The sequence below is a fragment of the Mobula birostris genome, chromosome 7, assembly GCF_030028105.1.
Source record: "Mobula birostris isolate sMobBir1 chromosome 7, sMobBir1.hap1, whole genome shotgun sequence".
NCBI lineage: Eukaryota > Metazoa > Chordata > Chondrichthyes > Myliobatiformes > Myliobatidae > Mobula > Mobula birostris.
The window spans coordinates 187,829,809-187,850,404 of record NC_092376.1 but is presented as its reverse complement, the minus strand read 5'-3'; positions in this window follow the sequence as shown (position 1 = coordinate 187,850,404).

The following is a 20,596-nucleotide window of genomic DNA, read 5'->3' as shown; positions in this document are numbered from 1 at the left end:
GCCTCACTTGGAGTATTGTGAGCAGTTTTGGGCCCTTTATTTTGGAACGGATGTACTGAAACTGGAGAGGACTCAAAGGAGCTTTACGAAAATGATTCCACGATTGAATGGCTTGTCATAGGAAGAACGTTAGAAGGCCAAGGGCCTGAATTCACTGGAGTTCAGAAGAATGGTGGGTGGCCTCACTGAAACCTATTGAATGGTGAAAGGCCTGATCAAGTTGAAGTGGAGAAGGTATTTTGTGTGGTAGGGGAGTCTAAGACCAGAGGACACTGCTTCAGAATAGACGGATGTCCTTTTAGGACAGAGATGAGGAGGAATTTCTTTATCAAGTGAGTGGTAAATCTGTGGAATTCTTTGCTATAGGCAGCTCTGAGGACCAAGTCTATATGTATAGTTACAACAGAGGTTGATAGATGCTTGACTAGCCCACAATGTTATGCTGAACTAGCTAAAAAGCAAATCAAAAACACCCATACTCTAACCTCTCCTATCTACACCATGTCCATATCCATCCATTTTCCTTCATTGACATGCCTATGTAAACATCTCTTAAAAGTCTCTAATGTATTCACCTCTACCACCATACCAGGCAGAGTATTGCAGGCATTGACTTCTCTCTGAATAAAAAAAACTTACCCCTCACATCCCCTTTGAACCTACTCCTCTCACTTTCAATGCATGCCCTCTGGTATTGGACATCTCAATCTTGGGAAGTAGCTACCCCCTGTCTACTCTGTCCATGCCTCTCATAACCTTATGAGCCTCTGTCTGATCTTGCCCTCAGACTTCGCTGTTCCAGCGAAAACAACACAAGTTTATCCAACCAACACACATCAAAGTTGCTGGTGAACGCAGCAGGCCAGGCAGCATCTCTAGGAGGAGGAGTTTATCCAGCCTCTCAGGATAGCACATGCCCTCTAAACCAGACAGATATGCCCTCTAAGCCTCTTCTTTATGCATATTGTATTCTGTATCCGTACTTTAACCTCTAAATTTCTTTTTACATAAACATAAGAAATAGAAGCAGGAGTAGGTCATCTGGCCCATGGAGCCTGCTCTGCCATTCAGTAAGATTATGGCTGATATGGCCATGGACTCATCTCCACCTTCCTGCCTTTCCCCCATAATCCTTAATTCCCCTACTATGTAAAAATCTATCCAACTTTGTCTTAAATATATTTACTGAGGTGGTCTTCACTGCTTCATTGGGCAAAGAATTCCACAGATATACCACTCTCTAGGAAAAGCAGTTTCTCCTCATCTCCGTCCTAAATCTACTCCCTCAAATCTTGAGGCTATGTTAATTAATTCTTTATTCTTTTATTTGTTGAATGTTGTTGCTCCTCTGCTGCATGTCACACCAACGCACCAGAGGAAATTCCTAATACACGGAAATATATATGACAAATAAAGGTGACGCATGATTATTATTCTGGTTTTTCCTATTAAGGCCACATAGCAGTTCGCAGGCACATCTGCACTCACATCTTTGGAGTTGTCTCCTCACAGCCCTGCCATTTCAGAACATACTGTGCATTGGCTTTGATATTTATGAACGGTATGCAAGGTGAGCTTTTCAGTCTATCTTGCTACATGTGGCAATAAACCAGTTCCAATTCAAATTCTTTAAAAATTGCAAAATGATGTGCAAACAGGAGTTCTGAAATAAAAATATAAATTTCTTGAAACAGGAGGATAAGAAGAAATAAAAGTATTGGTCAAAATCATTTACCAGAACTAGTATAATATTATATCAGAAAGCAATGCAAACCTCTCTGTGCTTTCTAGTAATTATAGCTGATCTTATCCATCAGCTGTGGCCTTTTTCCCTGGAGTGTTGGTCAGGAGTCAATAGATTCAAAGAATCAAGTTATTTATACAGAATATAAAGAGATTTTAACTCCTTTTATTCTCCTTTATTCAAGATCAAGTTAAATTTTCAGTTCAATGTTATTGTCATTCAACCATATACAGGTATACCACCAAACACATCAACGTTCCTCCAAACCAAAGTGCACAACACACACATAATACATAAAATAATATTAGCACAAGTAAACTAACAGAACTATAATGAATAGAGTAGGTTTGATACTGCTGTTACAATCAAATAAATGTGTTCAAACTCTTCAATGCCATGAACTAGCAGCAATCTGGGAAAAACTGAATTAGGCAATTAGGAAATACTATGATAGCATTGCATTTATCTTCTAAGGTTTAGGTTGAGCAGTCAAGTTAATGTTACCACATGCTTCAGCAACAGGAACTGTTGTTGTTCGTCTATCGTTGACGTCAATGAGGACCTCGACACCATTATTGATGGTGTTGAGACTAGCGCGTAATTTGGATTTAAGTGAGGGAGAGTTGCGCAGGAACTACAGTACTGGACAAAAGTCTTAGGTAGGGTGCCCAAGACCTTTGCACAATACTTCATTTATTAACACGGAGTAGAGAGCAAGTGTTTAAATCTGGTGGGAGCAAAGAATCTTGGGAGCAGCAAGAATGGAGTGCCATGGGATGGTGTGGGAAAGGTGGCAGAGAAGGACTGCTGGGGGTGGTGCAGGTGCAGACACACCCAGTCCTGAGACACCAGGCAAGGTCAATTGATTCAAACAATTGGTTTACTGATCATTACAGAATGTTCCTCTCCTTTCCCCTTTTCCCAACTATGATTCGCCTCTCCCTGCCCCCTTCTCACTCTCAGGCACAACAGAGACCCATATCAGAATCAAGGCTATCGTCATTCACATATTCCATTTATGGAAGCAATACAGTGCAATACATAAAATCACTACAGTACTGTGTAAACCTCTTAGACCTCTATGCTATACACGTGTCTAAGACTTTTACACAGTACTTTACATACAATAAAGTTTTTGCAACAACTTATTGCACAGTTTCACTGTAGGAAGTCACGTAATGACTGACGGCCACAACACGAAAGTGCTGATGAAAAGTTTGCAAGCTGTAATCCTGATTTTTTCCCTGTGGATGCGGACAAATCTAACCTAATATCAGCCGTAGGTGAACAAATGCCTGTGGAAGGGGAGCTGGAGCAATTGGCACACATTTTCGTTCAACACTGAATGCAAAATCCCAACCATTAAATTTTGTAAAAATGGAAATATTAGCATTTCATGCCAGTTAAGTATGACATGCATTATTTAGATATTCAATTTAGACCTCATATGAACAAAGATGATTTGTTTGCATATTAACACATCTCTTATTAATATTAAATTGATATTGCAGAGTTGGTCTCTTTCCTTATCCAACTCTGGGGAGGCACTGAGGTAATTAAAATGAGGATTTTTCCATGATTAAATTAGTTCTGCTCTGGTCCCCACTGGTTTCAGCAATGTCTTTCAAAATCGATGAAATGTCATTGCAAACTGGTGAGCAGGAATTTTGAAAGCCCCACCACATTTATAACAGGTACTTGGAGACATTTGGACGCTCCTGACCCCAAACATCCGATGTTTCTGTGTTAGCTGCCTGACTGCAACAACCTTTTCATATTGTAAATAATTCATAGCTGCGTCATGCAGTTGTAAAAATTTAATTGCAGGTGGCTGAATCCATTGGTCATACAGTTGATGACTCAGTGGGTGGAATATTATGGTCTAATGGTCTTATGGTCCATATTTAAAGCAGAATTTGATAGAATCATGGAGTGATAGAAAAGTACAATACAGAAATAGGACCTTTGGCCCAGTTAGTTCGTGCCGAAACCACTTAATCGGCGGGTCAGCTCCCATCAACCAGTGCTGGGACCATAACCCTCCATACACCTACCATCCATATACCTATCCAAACCTTGCTTGAACTTTGAAATTGAGCTTGCATGCACGACTTCTGCTGGCAGCTGATTCCACACTCTCAGAACCCTCTGAGTGAAGAAATTTTCCTTCAATTTAAACTTTTACCTTTCACCCTTAACCCATGACCTCTTGTTGTGGTCCCACCCTACCTCAGTGAAAAAAGCTTGCTGGCATTTACCCTATATATACTCCGCATAGTTTAGTATATCTCTATCAAATATCTCCTCTCGATCTTCGATGTTCTGAGGAATAAAGTCCTAATGTGTTCAATCTTTCCTTGTAACTCAGACCCAGCAACTTCCTTGTATGTATTCTGTGTACACTTTCAACTTTATTTACGTCTTTCCTATAGGTAGGTGACCAAAACTGCACACAATGTTCCAAATCAAGCCTCACCAACATCTTATGCAACTTCAACATAACATCACATCTCCTGTGCTCAGTACTTTGATTTATGAAGACCAAGATGCCAAAAGCTTTCTTTATAATCATATTTACCTGTGAATATGATTATTCCATCAGGCCCCAGGGACTTACCAGTCCTAATGTATTTTAACAACTCCAACGCCTCCTCTCCCTTAATATCAACATGCTCCAGAACATCAACCTCACTCATATTGTCCTCACTATCATCAAGTTCCCTCTCATTGGTGAATACCGAAGAAAAGTATTCATTGAGGACCTCGCTCACTTCCACAGCCTCCAGGCACATCTTCCCACCTTTATCTCTAATTGGTCCTACCTTCACTCCTGTCATCCTTTTGTTCTTCACATAATTGAAGAATGCCTTGGGTTTTTCCTTTACCCTACTCACCAAGGCCTTCTCATGCCCCCTTCTTGCTCTTCTCAGCCCCTTCTTAAGCTCCTTTCTTGCTTCCCTATAATCCTCAATAGATCCATCTGATCCTTGCTTCCTAAACCTCATGTATGCTGTCTTCCTTCACCTGACTAGATTTTCCACCTCACTTGTCACCCATGGTTCCTTCACCCTACCATTCTTTATCTTCCTCACCGGGACAAATTTATCCCTAACATCCTGCAAAAAGTCTCTAAACATCGACCACATGTCCATAGTACATTTCCCTGCAAAAACATCATCCCAATTCACACCCGCAAGTTCTAGCTGTATAGTCTCATAATTTGCCCTTCCCCAATTAAAAATTTTCCTGTCCTCTTTGATTCTATCCTTTTCCATGATAATGCTAAAGGTCAGGGAGCGGTGGTCACTGTCCCCCAGATGCTCACTCACTGAGAGATCTGTGACCTGACCCAGTTCATTACCTAGTACTAGATCTAGTATGGCATTCCCACTAGTCGGCCTGTCCACATACTGTGACAGGAATCCGTCCTGGACACACTTAACAAACTCTGCCCCATCTAAACCCTTGGAACTAATCAGGTGCCAATCAATATTAGGGAAGTTAAAGTCACCCATGATAACAATCCTGTTATTTTTGCACCTTTCCAAAATCTGCCTCCCAATCTGCTCCTCTGTATCTCTGCTGCCACCAGGGGACCTATAGAATAACCCCAATAGAGTAACTGCTTCCTTCCTGTTCCTGACTTCCACTCATACTGACTCAAAAGAGGATCCTGCTACATTACTCACCCTTTCTGTAGCTGTAATAGTATCCCTGACCAGTAATACCACCCCTCCTCCCTTTTTTCCACCCTCTCTATCCCTTTTAAAGCACTGAAATCCAGGAATATTGAGAATCCATTCCTGCCCTGGTGCCAGCCAAGTCTCTGTAATAGCCACTACATCATAATTCCATGTATGTATCCAAGCTCTCAGTTCATCACCTTTGTTCCTGATGCTTCTTGCATTGAAGTACACACACTTCAGCCCTTCTCCCTTACTATATTTACACCGTTTATTCTGCTTCTCTTTCCTCAAAGCCTCTCTATATGTTAGATCTGGCTTTACTCCATGCATTTTTTCACTGCTCTATCGCTTTGGGTCCCATCCCCCTTGCAAATTAGTTTAAACCCTCCCGAACCATGCTAGCAAACCTACCTGCAAGGATATTGCTCCCCCTCGAGTTCAGGTGCAACCCATCCAATCTGTACAGGTCCCACCTTCCCCAGAAGAGATCCCAATGATCCAAAAATCTAAAACCCTGCTCCCTGCACCAACTCCTCAGCCACGCATTCAACTGCCATCTCCTCCAATTCTTACCATCACTGTCACGTAGCACTGGCAGCGATCCTGAGAACGCCACCCTTGAGGTCCTGTTCTTCATCCTTCTGCCTAGTTCCTGAAACTCACACTTGAGGACCTCATCCCTCTTCCTGCCTATGTCATGTGTACCACGACTTCTGGTTGCTTTCCCTCTTGTATCAGGATGTTGTGCACCCGGTCAGAGAGATCCTGGCCCCTGGCACCTGGGAGGCAACAAACCATGCGGGTGTCCTTCTCACGTCAACAAAATCTCCTGTCTGCTCCCCTGACTATAGAGTCTCCAATGATGACAGCTCTCCTCTTCTCCGTCCCACCCTTCTGCACCACAGGGTCAGACTCAGTGCCGGAGGCCCCGCCACCATGGCTCACACCTGGTCGGTTGTCCCCGCCAACAGTATCCAGGACGGTAAACTTATTATTCAGGGGAATGGCTACAGGGGTGCTCTGCACTACCGGTCTGCCCACCTTCACTTTCCCCCCTCTGACTGTCACCCATCGACCGGCTTCCGACAGCCTAGGTGTGACTACCTCCCTGTAGCTCTCATCTATGACTGCCTCATTCTCCCTTATGAGTCGAAGGTCATCCAGCTGCTGCTCCAGATTCCTAACATGGTCTTCCAGATCGCCCAGCCGTATGCACTTCTAGCAGACGTGACTCTGTGGGAGAGGGGCGTTCCCCCAAGACTACCACATCTCACGTGAGAGGCACATCACCATCTCAGGAGGCATTGTAAAGACTAACTGTGATCAAGCTTGTCCTCCGCCTCTTCTCATCAAAGCCTCTCGAGTCAAAGCCTCAAAGCTCCACTCCTTCACTGGCCCACTCACTCATTAGCCGCTTTCCAAGTTTGCAGACGATACAGAGGTTGGTGGTGTTGTAGATAGTGTAGGTGATTTTCGAAGATTGCAGAGAGACATTAATGGGATGTAGAAGTGGGCTGAGAAGTGGCAGATGGAGTTCAACCCGGAGAAATGTGAGGTGGTGCACTTTGGAAAGACAAACTCCAAGGCAGAGTACAAAGTAAATGGCAGGATACTTGGTAGTGTGGAGGAGCAGCGGGATCTGGGAGTACATGTCCACAGATCCCTGAAAGTTGCCTCATAGGTAGATAGGGTAGTTAAGAAATCTTATGGGGTGTTAGCTTTCATAAGTCGAGGGATAGAGTTTAAGAGTTGCGATGTAATGATGCAGCTCTGTAAAACTCTGGTTAGGCCACACTTGGAGTATCGTGTCCAGTTCTGGTCAACTCACTATAGGAAGGATGTGGAAGCATTGGAAAGGGTACAGAGGAGATTTACCAGGATGCTGCCTGGTTGAGAGAGTATGCATTATGATCAGAGATTAAGGGAGCTAGGGCTTTACTCTTTGGAGAGAAGGAGGATGAGAGGAGACATGATAGAGGTGTACAAGATAATAAGAGGAATACATAGAGTGGATAGCCAGCGCCTCTTCCCCAGGGCACCACTGCTTAATACAAGAGGACATGGCTTTAAAGTAAGGAGTTGGAAGTTCAAGGGGGATATTAGAGGAAGGTTTTTTACTCAGAGAGTAGTTGGTGTGTGGAATGCACTGCCTGAGTCAGTGGTGGAGGCAGATACACTCGTGAGGTTTAAGAGACTACTAGACAGGTATATGGAGGAATTTAAGTGGGAAGTTATATGGGAGGCAGGGTTTGAGGGTCGGCATAACTTTGTGGTCCGAAGGGCCTGTAATGTGCTGTACTATTCTATGTTCTGTGTTCTACACCCTAGCTGTATATATATGCCTAAGTCTTTTGCACAGTACTGTATATGATATAACATCATAATGCACAGTGTCTCTTAATAAAGCTCATTGGCTATCCTTATGCTCAGACTTATGATTTCTCTTGGAATATGAACAAACAGTACTGAGGCTTCAAATATATCCCAGAAAGTAAGCTGGGCAGTGAGTGGATTGAATATTTGGCAGTCTGATATTGAACCTTCTTTAAGAGGTAACTTGAGAGAGACTTTTCAGATGATGCAAGGTTTTAAAAGGATGGATAAGAGAGTGGTTGTGTGGATGAGTGAGGCAACAACCAGAAAGCGGCACCGAATTTAAAGATCTTAGGAGGAAATAGGGAATGTTTTTCACTCCATGAATTGTTGGAGTTTTAATCATTCCAAACTGAGAATCAGAATCAGGATTCATATCACTGGCATTTGTCATGAAATTTGTTGTCTTTGCAATAGCAGAACAATGCATTACATAATAATAGAGAAAAAATTATGAAATATGGTAGGATATATAAATTAAATAGTTAAATAATTAGTGCAAAAATAGAAACAAAAAAGTATTGAGGTAATGTTCATGGGTTCAATGTCCATTCAGAAATCAGATGGCAAAGGGGAAGAAGCTGTTTCTGACTCATTGAGTGTCTGCCTTCAGGCTTCTGTACCTCCTTCCTGATGGTAACAATGAGAACAGGACATGTCCTGGGTGATGGAAGCTAATATTACGCAGGACATGTCAACTCATTTTGGCTCCCTCTTATACTAAAACCTCAGTTTCAACCATACTGTGATGAAAAATGGAAAAAAAAACTCTCAACTCCAAATGTTGAAATCTAAAATTAAATTTAAAAAATGCCCAAAGCAACTTGTCAAGTCAAACAGCCTCTAGGAAGAGAAATAGATTTGGTGTTTCAGTGGATGGTTTAATTAGAAAAGTTTAAAACAAGCATGTTCCAAGTTATGAAGAAGCAGAAGGATTAGAGAGAACAAAAATAATGTTTGTATTAAAATGAAGTCCCAGTTTGTGACACTTTTTCGTACCAGCAGAGCCAGACTTCTGAGGGTGAGAGATTGGAACTGCCTCAGTGTAATGCCTTTTCCACTTTAACAGCTCTCCCGCATAGGTTTCCTGTCATTCTCGGACACAATGGGGATGCACCAACCAACTGTTTTCAGATCATTCCTAATTCTGATGAAAAGTCATGGGCACAAAACATTGATTCTGGCTCTCCCTCCTTAGGTGCTGCCTGACATCTTAACTATTTCCATCAATATTTAATTTTATTTGACATACTCATCCCTGTTTTCAAATTACTCCATTGCCTCAGTCTGAATCTTTTTCAGTCCTACGATAGAGTCATAGAGTCTTAGAACACTACAACACAGTAACAGACTACTTGGTCCATCTAGCCCATGCTAAATTATTAATCTGCCTAGTCCCATTGACCCGCACACAGACCATAGCCCTCTAGAATCAGAATCAGGTTTATTATCACTGGCATGTGACGTGACATTTGTTAACTTAGCAGCAGCGGTTCAATGCAATACATAATATAGAAGAAAAATATAATAAGTAAATCAAATACAGTGTATCTATATTAAATAGATAAAAAATCATGCAAAAGCAGAAATGCTACGTATAACAATTGAGGTAGTGTCTAAGGGTTCAACGTCCATTTAGGAATCAGTTGGCAGAGGGGAAGAAGCTGTTCCTGAATCGTTGAGTGTGTGCCTTCAGGCTTCTGTACCTTCTACCTAATGGTAACAGTGAGAAAAGGGGAATGTCCTGGGTGCTAGAGGTCTTTAATAATGGATGCTGCCTTTCTGAGACACCGCTCCTTGAAGATAGAACCATAGAAACTACAGCACAGAAACAGGCCTTTTGGCCCTTCTTGGCTGTGCCGAACCATTTTCTGCCTAGTCCCACTGACCTGCACACGGACCATATCCCTCCATACACCTCCCATCCATGTATCTGTCCAATTTATTCTTAAATGTTAAAAAGAACCCGCATTTACCACCTCGTCTGGCAGCTCATTCCATACTCCCACCACTCTCTGTATGAAGAAGCCCCCCCTAATGTTCCCTTTAAACTTTTCCCCCCTCACCCTAAACCCGAGTCCTCTGGTTTTTTTTCTCCCCTTGCCTCAGTGGAAAAAGCCTGCTTGCATTCACTCTATCTATACCCATTATAATTTTATATACCTTTATCAAATCTCCCCTCATTCTTCTAAGCTCCAGGGAATAAAGTCCTAACCTATTCAACCTTTCTCTGTAACTGAGTTTCTCAAGTCCTGGCAACATCCTTGTAAACCTTTTCTGCACTCTTTCAACCTTATTTATATCCTTCCTGTAATTTGGTGACCAAAACTGAACACAATACTCCAGATTTGGCCTCACCAATGCCTTATACAACCTCATCATAACATTCCAGCTCTTATACTCAATACTTCGATTAATAAAGGCCAATGTACCAAAAGCTCTCTTTACGACCCTATCTACCTGTGACACCACTTTTAGGGAATTTTGTATCTGTCTTCCCAGATCCCTTTGTTCCACTGCACTCCTCAGTGCCTTACCATTAACCCTGTATGTTCTACCTTGGTTTGTCCTTCCAACGTGCAATACCTCACACTTGTCAGTATTAAACTCCATCTACCATTTTTCAGCCCATTTTTCCAGCTGGTCCAAGTCCCTCTGCAGGCTCTGAAAACCTTCCTCGCTGTCTACTACACCTCCAATCTTTGTATCATCAGCAAATTTGCTGATCCAATTTACCACATTATCATCCAGATCATTGATATAGATGACAAATAACAATGGACCCAGCACTGATCCCTGTGGCACACCACTAGTCACAGGCCTCCACTCGGAGAAGCAATTCTCTACTACCACTCTTTGGCTTCTTCCATTGAGCCAATGTCTGATCCAATTTACCACCTCTCCATGTATACCTAGTGACTGAATTTTCCTAACTAACCTCCCATGCGGGACCTTGTCAAAGGCCTTACTGAAGTCCATGTAGACAATATCCACTGCCTTCCCTTCATCCACTTTCCTGGTAACCTCCTCGAAAAACTCCAATAGATTGGTCAAACATGACCTACCACGCACAAAGCCATGTTGACTCTCCCTAATAAGTCCCTGCGTATCCAAATGCTTGTAGATTCTGTCTCTTAGTACTCCCTCCAATAACTTATCTACTACCAACGTTAAACTTACCAGCCTATAATTTCCCGGATTACTTTTCGATCCTTTTTTAAACAACGGAACAACATGAGCCTCTCTCCAATCCTCCGGCACCTCACCTGTAGACAGCGACATTTTAAATATTTCTGCCAGGGCCCCTGCAATTTCAACACTAGTCTCCTTCAAGGTCCGAGGGAACACCCTGTCAGGTCCTGGGGATTTATCCACTTTAATTTTCCTCAAGACAGCAAGGACCTCCTCCTTTTCGATCTGTACATTTTCCATGATCTCACTACTTGTTTCCCCTAATTCTATAGACTTCATGCCAATTTCCTTAGACGCAAAAAACCTATTTAAGATCTCCCTTATTTCCTTTGGTTCCGCACATAGGCGACCACTCTGATCTTCAAGAGGAACAATTTTATCCCTTACAATCCTTTTGCTCTTAATATACCTGTAAAAGCTCTTTGGATTATCCTTCACTTTGACTGCCAATGCAACCTCTTGTCTTCTTTTAGCGCTCCTGATTTCTTTCTTATGTATTTTCTTGCACTTCTTATACTCCTCAAGCACCTTATTTACTCCCTGCTTCCTATACATGTCATACAACTCCCTCTTCTTCTTTATCAGAGTTGCAATATCCCTTGAGAACCAAGGTTCCTTATTCCTATTCACTTTGCCTTTAATCCTGACAGGAACATACAAATTCTGCACTCTCAAAATTTCTCCTTTGAAGGCTTCCCACCTACCAATCACATCCTTGTCAGAGAACAACTTGTCCCAATCCATGCTTTTTAGATCCTTTCTCATTTCTTCAAATTTGGCCTTCTTCCAGTTAAGAACCTCAACCCTAGGACCAGATCTATCCTTGTCCATGATCAAGTTGAAATGTACTGTGTACATTTGTAGGCTCATGCCCAAGATGGAGCTGACTCAATTTTCAAACTTCTGCAGCTTCTTTCGGTCCTGTGCAGTAGCTCCTCCCCCCTCCCCCCGCATACCAGACAGTGATGCAGCCTGTCAGACTGCTCTCCACGGTACATCTATAGAAGTTTTTGAGTGTATTTGTTGACATACCAAATCTCCTCAAACTCCTAATAAAGAATAGCCGCTGTCTTGCCTTCTTAAAAGCTGCATAGATATGTTGGGACCAGGTTAGATCCTCAGAGATCTTGACACCCAGGAACTTGAAACTGCTCACTCTCAACACTTCTGATCCCTCTTTGAGGATTGCTATGTTTTTCTTTGTCTTACCCTTCCTGAAGTCCACAATCAGCTCTTTTGTCTTGCTGATGTTGAGTGCCAGGTTGTTTCTGTGGCACCACTCCACTAGTTGTCATATCTCACTCCTGTATGCCCTCTCGTCACCACCTGAGATTCTACCAACATGGTTGTACCATCAGCAAATTTATACCCCTCCCATCCATACACCTATCCAAATTTCTCATAAATTTTGAAATCGAACCCGCAACCACCACTTCTGCCAGCAGCTTGTCCACACTTTCACTGCCTTCTGAACCTTAGAGAAATCCAGACTCCTCCAAACCAATCTTCCCTACCTCCTTGCTGTTATTTTACTTAACTTCTTTGATTCTATCTCTTTGACCAAGCTTTACATTATCTTCTTGATAGTAGCTCTATGTCAAATTTTGTTTGGTACCAAGTATAAGTATAAAGTATAAAGTATATCCCATGATATTTTGTGATGTTAAAGGTAACACGATGGAGGATAAGGAGCAGACATAAGTACCTCCTTTACTTATTAGAGTTCAGCACTGGTAAAACTTCGTGCCCCTGCTTATCTCCTTCCAGCAGCTTGTTCTAGTCTTCATTTTACTCCCTCCCCATTTCTCCATTGCACCTTCATATTTTTATTTCTATCTCTCTCTCTTTGTTGGTCTCTATCTATCATTCACCTGTCTTCCAACACCACCCTTGCCTCCCTCACCTACCTAGCATTATCTATCTGTCCTCTTATACCCTTCGTCAGTCCATTACTCACCTCAGCCTCCTTTCACATCACCCTTATTCTCCTCTTTACACTGGCCATTTTGCTTCTTCACTCTCAGTACTGATGTAGGATTTCAATCCTAAATATTAACAGTCCCTTTCCTTCCACAGATGCTGTTTGACCTCTGGAGTTCCTCCATTAGGTCCGTCATTAGCACTAGCCTCACTAACATTAAGGACTTTTTCAAAAGGTAATGACTCAAAAAGGTGGCATTCATCAGTCAGAACTCCCCAGGATATGCTTTCTTCTTATCACTGCCATTAGGGAGAAGGTACAGGAGCCTAAGGATGAATGCTCAATGTTTTTGGCGCAGCTTTTTCCCCTTCACCAACAGATTTCTGAACAGACAATGAACCAACTCATCAATGCTACCTCACTTTCTTTGCTCTCCTTTGCCACTACTTAGTTAATTTAAATTTGTATATTATATAAAATTTATTAAATATATCTCCTTTTAAATTTATGGATTTTTATGTATTTCATTGAACTGCTGTGGGAAAACAATAAATTTCATGACATATGTGATATTAAACTTGATTCTGATATTGTTTCTGAGCAGTTTGTTGGTTGGTGATGGACATCTGGATTTGGGACAACCAGCACTGTTATTATGGGCCAAAAGATAACTGTCTGCCCTGTCTTCAATTAATTCTTTGATTGTGGTGCTAAGTTCTCTGCTTTGGCTAAAATTTTGGTTTTGGGTAACATACTCCGAAATTTTGCATTTCTTTATAATTATTTTCCTCAAGAGTAGAGAACTCATGGTTGTGAGAGATAACAAAATATTAATAAGGGGGTTGATTAATAAGAGTGCACAATTATGATGTGTTAAATAGGAAGAAGTTGTTCCTATGAGTAGACAGTTACAATTAGACAAAGATGAAGGGTATCAAGGGAATGTAAGAAACAGCCATTTTTGCAATGTCTTGGATCATTGCCGGAGAAGGAGGTGGAGGCAAAATCAATGAGGAGTTCCAAATAATTTTAAAGTCTATTGTTATTTCCCACATCTACGTTGCAACATAGAAATATATAGTTAAATGTATCATTTGCACCAAATCAAATCAGCGAGGATTGTGCTAGGCTGCCCACACGGGCTGCCAAGCTTCTGGCGCCAACATAACACATCAGTCCTGACGAAGGGTCTTGGCCTAAAACATTAACTGTTTATTCCTCTTCATATATGTTGCCTGGCCTGCTGAGTTCCTCTGGCATTTTGTGTGTATTGTATTTCTGCAGAATCTTTTGTGTTTATACATGCCCTCTACTTGCTAACCCTAATCTGTCCATCTTTGGACTGTGAGAGGAAACCGGAATACCTGAAGAAGTCAATAAAGTCACACTGGAGAAAGTATAAACTCCTTACAGGTAGTAGCAAACCTGAACCCTGATGACCCCTGATGTCAGGTGCAATAGTGGAAACGTGTGCATGGAGTTAGATGCGGTAGGTGAGGTACTTAATGAATACTTTGCTTCAGTATTTACCAGGGAAAAGGACATTGGCAGTTGTGGGGATGACTTACAGCGGACTGAAATGCTTGAGCAGATAGACAGTAAAAAAGAGGACATATTGGAGCTTTAGAACAGCATTAAGTTAGGTAAGTCTCTGGGACCAGACAAGATATAACCCAGGCTGCTGTGGGAAGTGAGGGAGGAGATTGCTGAGCCTCTTGCGATGATCTATACATCATCAATAGGGACGGGAGAAGTACCGGAGGATTGGAGGGTTGCAAATGTTGTTCCCTTGTTCGAGAAGGGGTGTAAGATAACCAAGGAAATATAGACCACTGAGTCTTATTCAGTGGTAGGCAATTTGTTGGGGAAGATCCTAAGAGGCAGGATTTATGAGCCTTTGGAGAGATATAATCTGATCAGGGATAGTCAGCATGGCTTCGTCAAGGGCAGGTTGTGCCTTACGACCCTGACTGAATTCTTTGAGGAAGTAACAAAGTACTTGATGAAGGTAGAGCAGTGGATGTTGTGTATATGGATTTCAGTAAGGAATTTGATAAGGTTCCCCATGCAAGTGTCATTCGGAAAGTAAGGAGGTATGGTATCCAAGGAGACTTGGCTTTGTGGATCCTGAATTGGCTTGCCCATGAAGGAAAAGGGTGGTTGTATATGGTTCATATTTTGCATGGAGGTTGGTGACCAATGGTGCTCCACAGCGATTTGGTCTGAGAACCCTCCTCTTTGTGATTTCTATAAATGACCTGGATGAAGAAGTAGAAGGGTGGGTTAGTAAGTTTGCTGATGACACAAAGGTTGGGGGTGTTGTGGATAGTCTGGAGAGCTCTCAGAGGTTACAGCTGGACATCGATAGAATGCAGAACTGGGCTGAGAAGTGGCAGATGGACTTCAACACAGATAAGTGTGAAGTGCTTCATTTTGGTCGTTCAAATTTGAAGACAGAATATAGTATTAATAGTAATACTCTTGGCAGTGTGGAGAATCAGAGAGATCTTGGGGTACGTGTCCATAGGACACTCAAAGCTGCTGCACAGGTTGACAGTGCTGTTAAGAAGGCATGTGGTGTGTCTGTATTCATGAACCATGGGATTGAGTTCAAGAGCCTTGAAGTAATGTTACAGCTGTGTAAGACCTTGGTCAGACTCCACTTGGAGTACTGTGTTCAGTTCTTGTTACCTCATTACAGGAAGAATGTTGGTACTATAGAAAGAGTGTAGAGGATATTTACAAGGATTTTGCCTGGATTAAAGAGCCTGTCATATGAGAATAGGTTGAGTGAACTTGGTCTTTTCTCTTTGGAGTGATGGAATATGAGAGATTACCTGATAGAGGTGTATAAGATGATGAGAGGCATTGATTGTGTGGATAGCCAGAGGCTTTTTCCCAAGGCTGAAATGGCTAAAATGAAGGGACATAGTTTTAAAGTGCTTGGAAATAGGTATGGAGGAGTTGTCAGGGGTAAGTTTTTCACACAGAGAGTTGTGGGTGCATGGAATGCACTGCCGGCGATGGTGGTGGTGGCAGATATATAGGGTCTTTTAAGAGACTCTTAGATAGGTACACAGAGCTTAGAAAAATAGAAGGCTATGCAGTAGGGTAATCCTAGGGAGTTTCTAAAGTAGGTTACACGGTTGGCACAATATTGTGGGCCAAAGGACCTGTAATGTGCTGTAGATTTCTATGTTGTATATGTTCTATCAGTGGTCGCTGGTAACAGTAATAACATTATCTAACTGTGACGCCCCAATTTGAACACTTATTGGGAAGATAAGAGGAACAGGACTAGATAGATGTCTGTACAGTAAACTGGTCTGGAATGAAGGACTAAATGGCCTGTTACATGCCATTAACATTCTACTCTCATTTGCCACTTCGTCAGATACACCTGCTCGTTGATGTAAATATCTCATCAGCCAATCAGATGGCAACAACTTAATGCATAAAAGCATGCAGACATGGTGAAAAGTTGTTGTTCAGACCAAACAATAGAATGAGGGAAGAAGTGTGATCTGAGTGACTTTGACCGTGGAATGATTGTTGATGCTAGATAGGGTGGTTTGCATACCTGGAATTCTTATAGACAACAGCCTCTGGAGCTTACAGAGAATGGTGCAAGAAACAAAAATCACCCAGTAAGCAAATGGCAGTTCAGTGGGTGAAAACACCTTGTCAAAGAGAGAGGTCAGAGGAGAATGGCCAGATTGGTCCAAACTGACAGGAAGGCGACAGTAACTCAACCAACCACGTGTTACAACAGTGATGTTCAAATAGGTAACTAAATGACAATACATTGCACCTTAAAGTGGGTGGGCTGCAGCAGCAGAAGGTGATAAACATACAGAAATACACTCTGTGGCCACTTTATTAAGAACTTGCTGTACCTAATAAAGTGACCAGTGACTGTACAGTGCTGTGTTTTGGATTTAATTTTGAATGTAAACAAGCCAAGCTCTCTTCCTTCATTTACATGTATTTATCAGTCCCTCTAATCTGGATGGTTACTGTCAATAAAATTAGCCTGACCCTTTAACTGAAAAGCCTTTGGTGACTATTTCCAACTGCACTCACCCAGAGTTTCTGCTCAATCTGCAGCCAGATTTTCAGGCACAGCTTGAATCAGATTTATTTCTCTTGTGATTTATTGCAAATTTGCCAGCATTGTTCTCCAATTTACTTTGAACTGTATTTTCTGTTTCTTTTAATGCATTTTTCTGGCAGAAACATTAGTCACGTTAAAAACTGAAAAGCTCGCCAATCACAGCTCCTAAATATGCCATTGCTAATGAGTATGTACAATGATTAAATGAGCTGAAAACTTAAAAGAAGGGAGATCTATTTTGTGCATTCAGCACTTGGCTTTGTGCTCTGGTTGTTTATGCTAATTCATATCCATTTAACACCATGGTGTCTGGGGAAATAATCGAAAGAGTGTAACTTAACTTTGGGTGAATAGGTGCAAGAATGGACACATTTTCTAATCTAATACCAATGTTGCTCCTAAAGAAAATATAAATATGAGAAAGTCTGCAGATTCTGGAAATCCAAAGCAATACACACAAAATGCTGGAGGAACATAGCAGGTCAGGCAGCTTCTATGGAAATGAATAAACAGTCCATGTTGGACCATAAAGCATGTCAGTTAAGAGCATGAGTATTTGGTCTCTCAACCAGTGTTTGTTCTCTTCCCCCAAATAGAATAAGGAGCAATTTTTATATATTTTAAATCACTTCTCTAGGTTGCATCAACAGAATTGTTTTAGTCACCTTTCTGTATCACTCACTCCATCTAAACCTTCGTAGTAAACAAAACCAGGTGTTCACATTTATAAATATTCTTCTATATCAATCTAAATGGTTGAATTCATTAATTCTGCTTGATGGATTTTGGAATAATCATTCCAAAAACTCTTGAATTCTACAGACATATTGCCAACCCCCAGTCCTTCATCGATACAACTGGTGGGGGCCAGCTCACACTTATGCTCCAAACAAATCGTGAGTTTTGTTTACTCTAATATTTGGGTACTCATAAAGATTGGAAGCAGAGAGGAAATCTTGTACAGCCAGTTAACATTAGAAATTACAAATACTTATGACTAACTATATTTACCAATACCAACACTATGAAATCATGGGAAGAATGTCCCTTGGATCATAGTTTTCTCTCTGAGGGAAATGGTTGCTTTGCCGTCCCAGTATACCCAACCAGAGTCCAAGGGACTAAATTAACACTACTGCTGTGTGTTTTTTATTCAATCTTTCCATTAGCTCTGAAAGCCTCAGGTCACACAAAGATTGCTTTGTCTCTCAGTGGAGTTCTTTAATAATTTCACTGGACGTTCCTTTGGCATCCACCAAATGCTGCCTTGATGTTAATGGCAGTCACTCACATCTCTTCACTAAACTTCAGCTCCTTGGTCTATATTCAGATCAAACTGTGATGAGGTTACAGTGAAATCTAACGTACACATTGATGAGGAGGCTATTGATGAGGTATTTCAAATTTTGAAGTTCAAAGTAAATTTATTATCCAGGCACGTATAATTTATACAACATTGAAATTCATCAGCTTACAGACGCAAAACAAGAAACCTGAAAGAACCCAATTAAAAAAAGATTGACAGCCTATGTGCAGAGAAAAAAAAAACACAAAATCTTGCAAACAATAAAAGCAAGCAACAGCATTCAGAACGAAAGTGAGTCCATCGCCCTGAAGCCTGGAGCAGCTGGAGCAGGCCCTTAACCTCAGCCTCAGACAATCACATAGTGGGGCAAATCGCAGTGACGCTCGCAGACATGCACTCCAGAGCACCATAGCAGGACGTAGCGTCAGCTGTAGCGTCACAGAGAGCGGAGTAATCATCACAGAATCATTGTCTCTGGCCCTGACACCCTGCCTTTTCAGTCCTTTTGCCTTCTGCTTGATAACATTGTTGAGGTCGTCATCCATGACTTTGTTGATGGCTAAGTATAGACCAATTGAGTAGTAATTAGCCAACTGGGTTTGTCTAGTTTTTCTAACTGGGACTCAGATGGCGATTTTCTCAATGGTTGGGAGCTTGTGTCTGTGTTGGAGTTGGCTCAGCCTACAGCCCTGTGAAGCAATGTTTTCTGATCCTGTGCATTGGCACCTCCATCAGTCAGTCAGTCAGTGGGTGCCGTCCCGAATCCAGGGTTGGCGGCTATGCACCTCCATCTTCTTCCATCTTGCACTCTTTTTCTGGCCTCAGCATAACTCAACCCAATCCATTGCCTCACATTATCATACCAAGTGGTTCGCTGCCTTCCTCTTTCCCTCTTTCCTTCTATCATCCCTTCCAGTAACAATTTCTGTGCCTCCATACCAGATGCTGAAGCATTCAGTCAGGGTGCTCACCATGGTGCATTTGCAGAAACTTGTCAGAGTCTTTGGTGACAGGCCATCATCGTATGATGTGGGTGATCATGATCTTTTGACCATTATCGTCCTTCGAAAATTTTTCTACAGAAATGATTAGCCATTGCCTTCTTCTGGTTACTAGATGGGTGACCCCAGCCATTGTTAACACTCCTCAGAGATTGTCTGCCTGGCATCAGTGGTAGCATAGCCAGGACTTGTGATATGCACCAGCTGCTCATACAACTATCCGTCACCTGCCCCTATGGCTTCATGTGACCCTGATCAGTGGGGGAGGGGGGCTAAGTAGGTGCTACACCTTGTGCAAGGGTGACCTTCAGACTAGCAGGGGGAGGGAGCGCCTTACACCTTCTTTAGCAGATGTACCTTTAACGTATCTCCAACTAGCCACATGGGTGACATACCAAATCCCCTATATAAGTAGTAAAATTTAGGGAGAAGTACGGGAATGGAGGGAAAACAAGTTCAATTTCCGTAGGATTAGCGTGGGAGGATGCTTAATGGCTGACATGGGCTTTGTGAATCAACAGGCTGTTTCTATGGTTACTTCACTCGATGTCTATGACTAATAGCTCTAATGCTCTTTAACAGAGTCCGATTGATTTTATTGGCTCCAGTGGTTAAAAGTACCCCATTCTGAGCACTCTGTCCGGTTGCATCACTGCCTGGTGTAGAGGCAACAATGCACAGGATCACAAGGGTCTCGACCCAAAATGTGAACTGTACTCTCTTCCATAGATGCTGCCTGGCTTGCTGAATTCCTACAACATTTTGAGTGTGTTGCCGGATCTCCAGAAGCTGCAGATTTTCTCTTGTTTGCAGAGGGTGACCTTTATGCTTCATGCACAATAGCACCTCAGTCATAAAGTCATTGAGTTAACCAACACGAAAACATGTCCTTCAGCCCAATTCATCCATTTCAATCTACCTGGAATGGTCCCATTGGCCTGCCCACATCCTTCTAAATCTTTCCAGGAAAAGAGAAAGATAAATATTATCTTTAATTGTCACATCTACACAGCACAGTAGCGTAGCAAAGAGCACAATGCTTTACAGTAGAAGCGACCAGGGTTCATTTCCCGCCACTGCCTGTAAGGATTGGATGCATTCTCTCCATGACCATGTGGGTTTCCTCCAGGTGTTTCAGATTCCTCTCACAATTCAGAGTTGTGCTGCTGGGTAGGTTATTTATTCATTGTAAATTGTCCCATGATTAGGCTAGAATTAAATTGGTGGGCTGCTATGCGACGCAGCTCGAAGGATCCCAA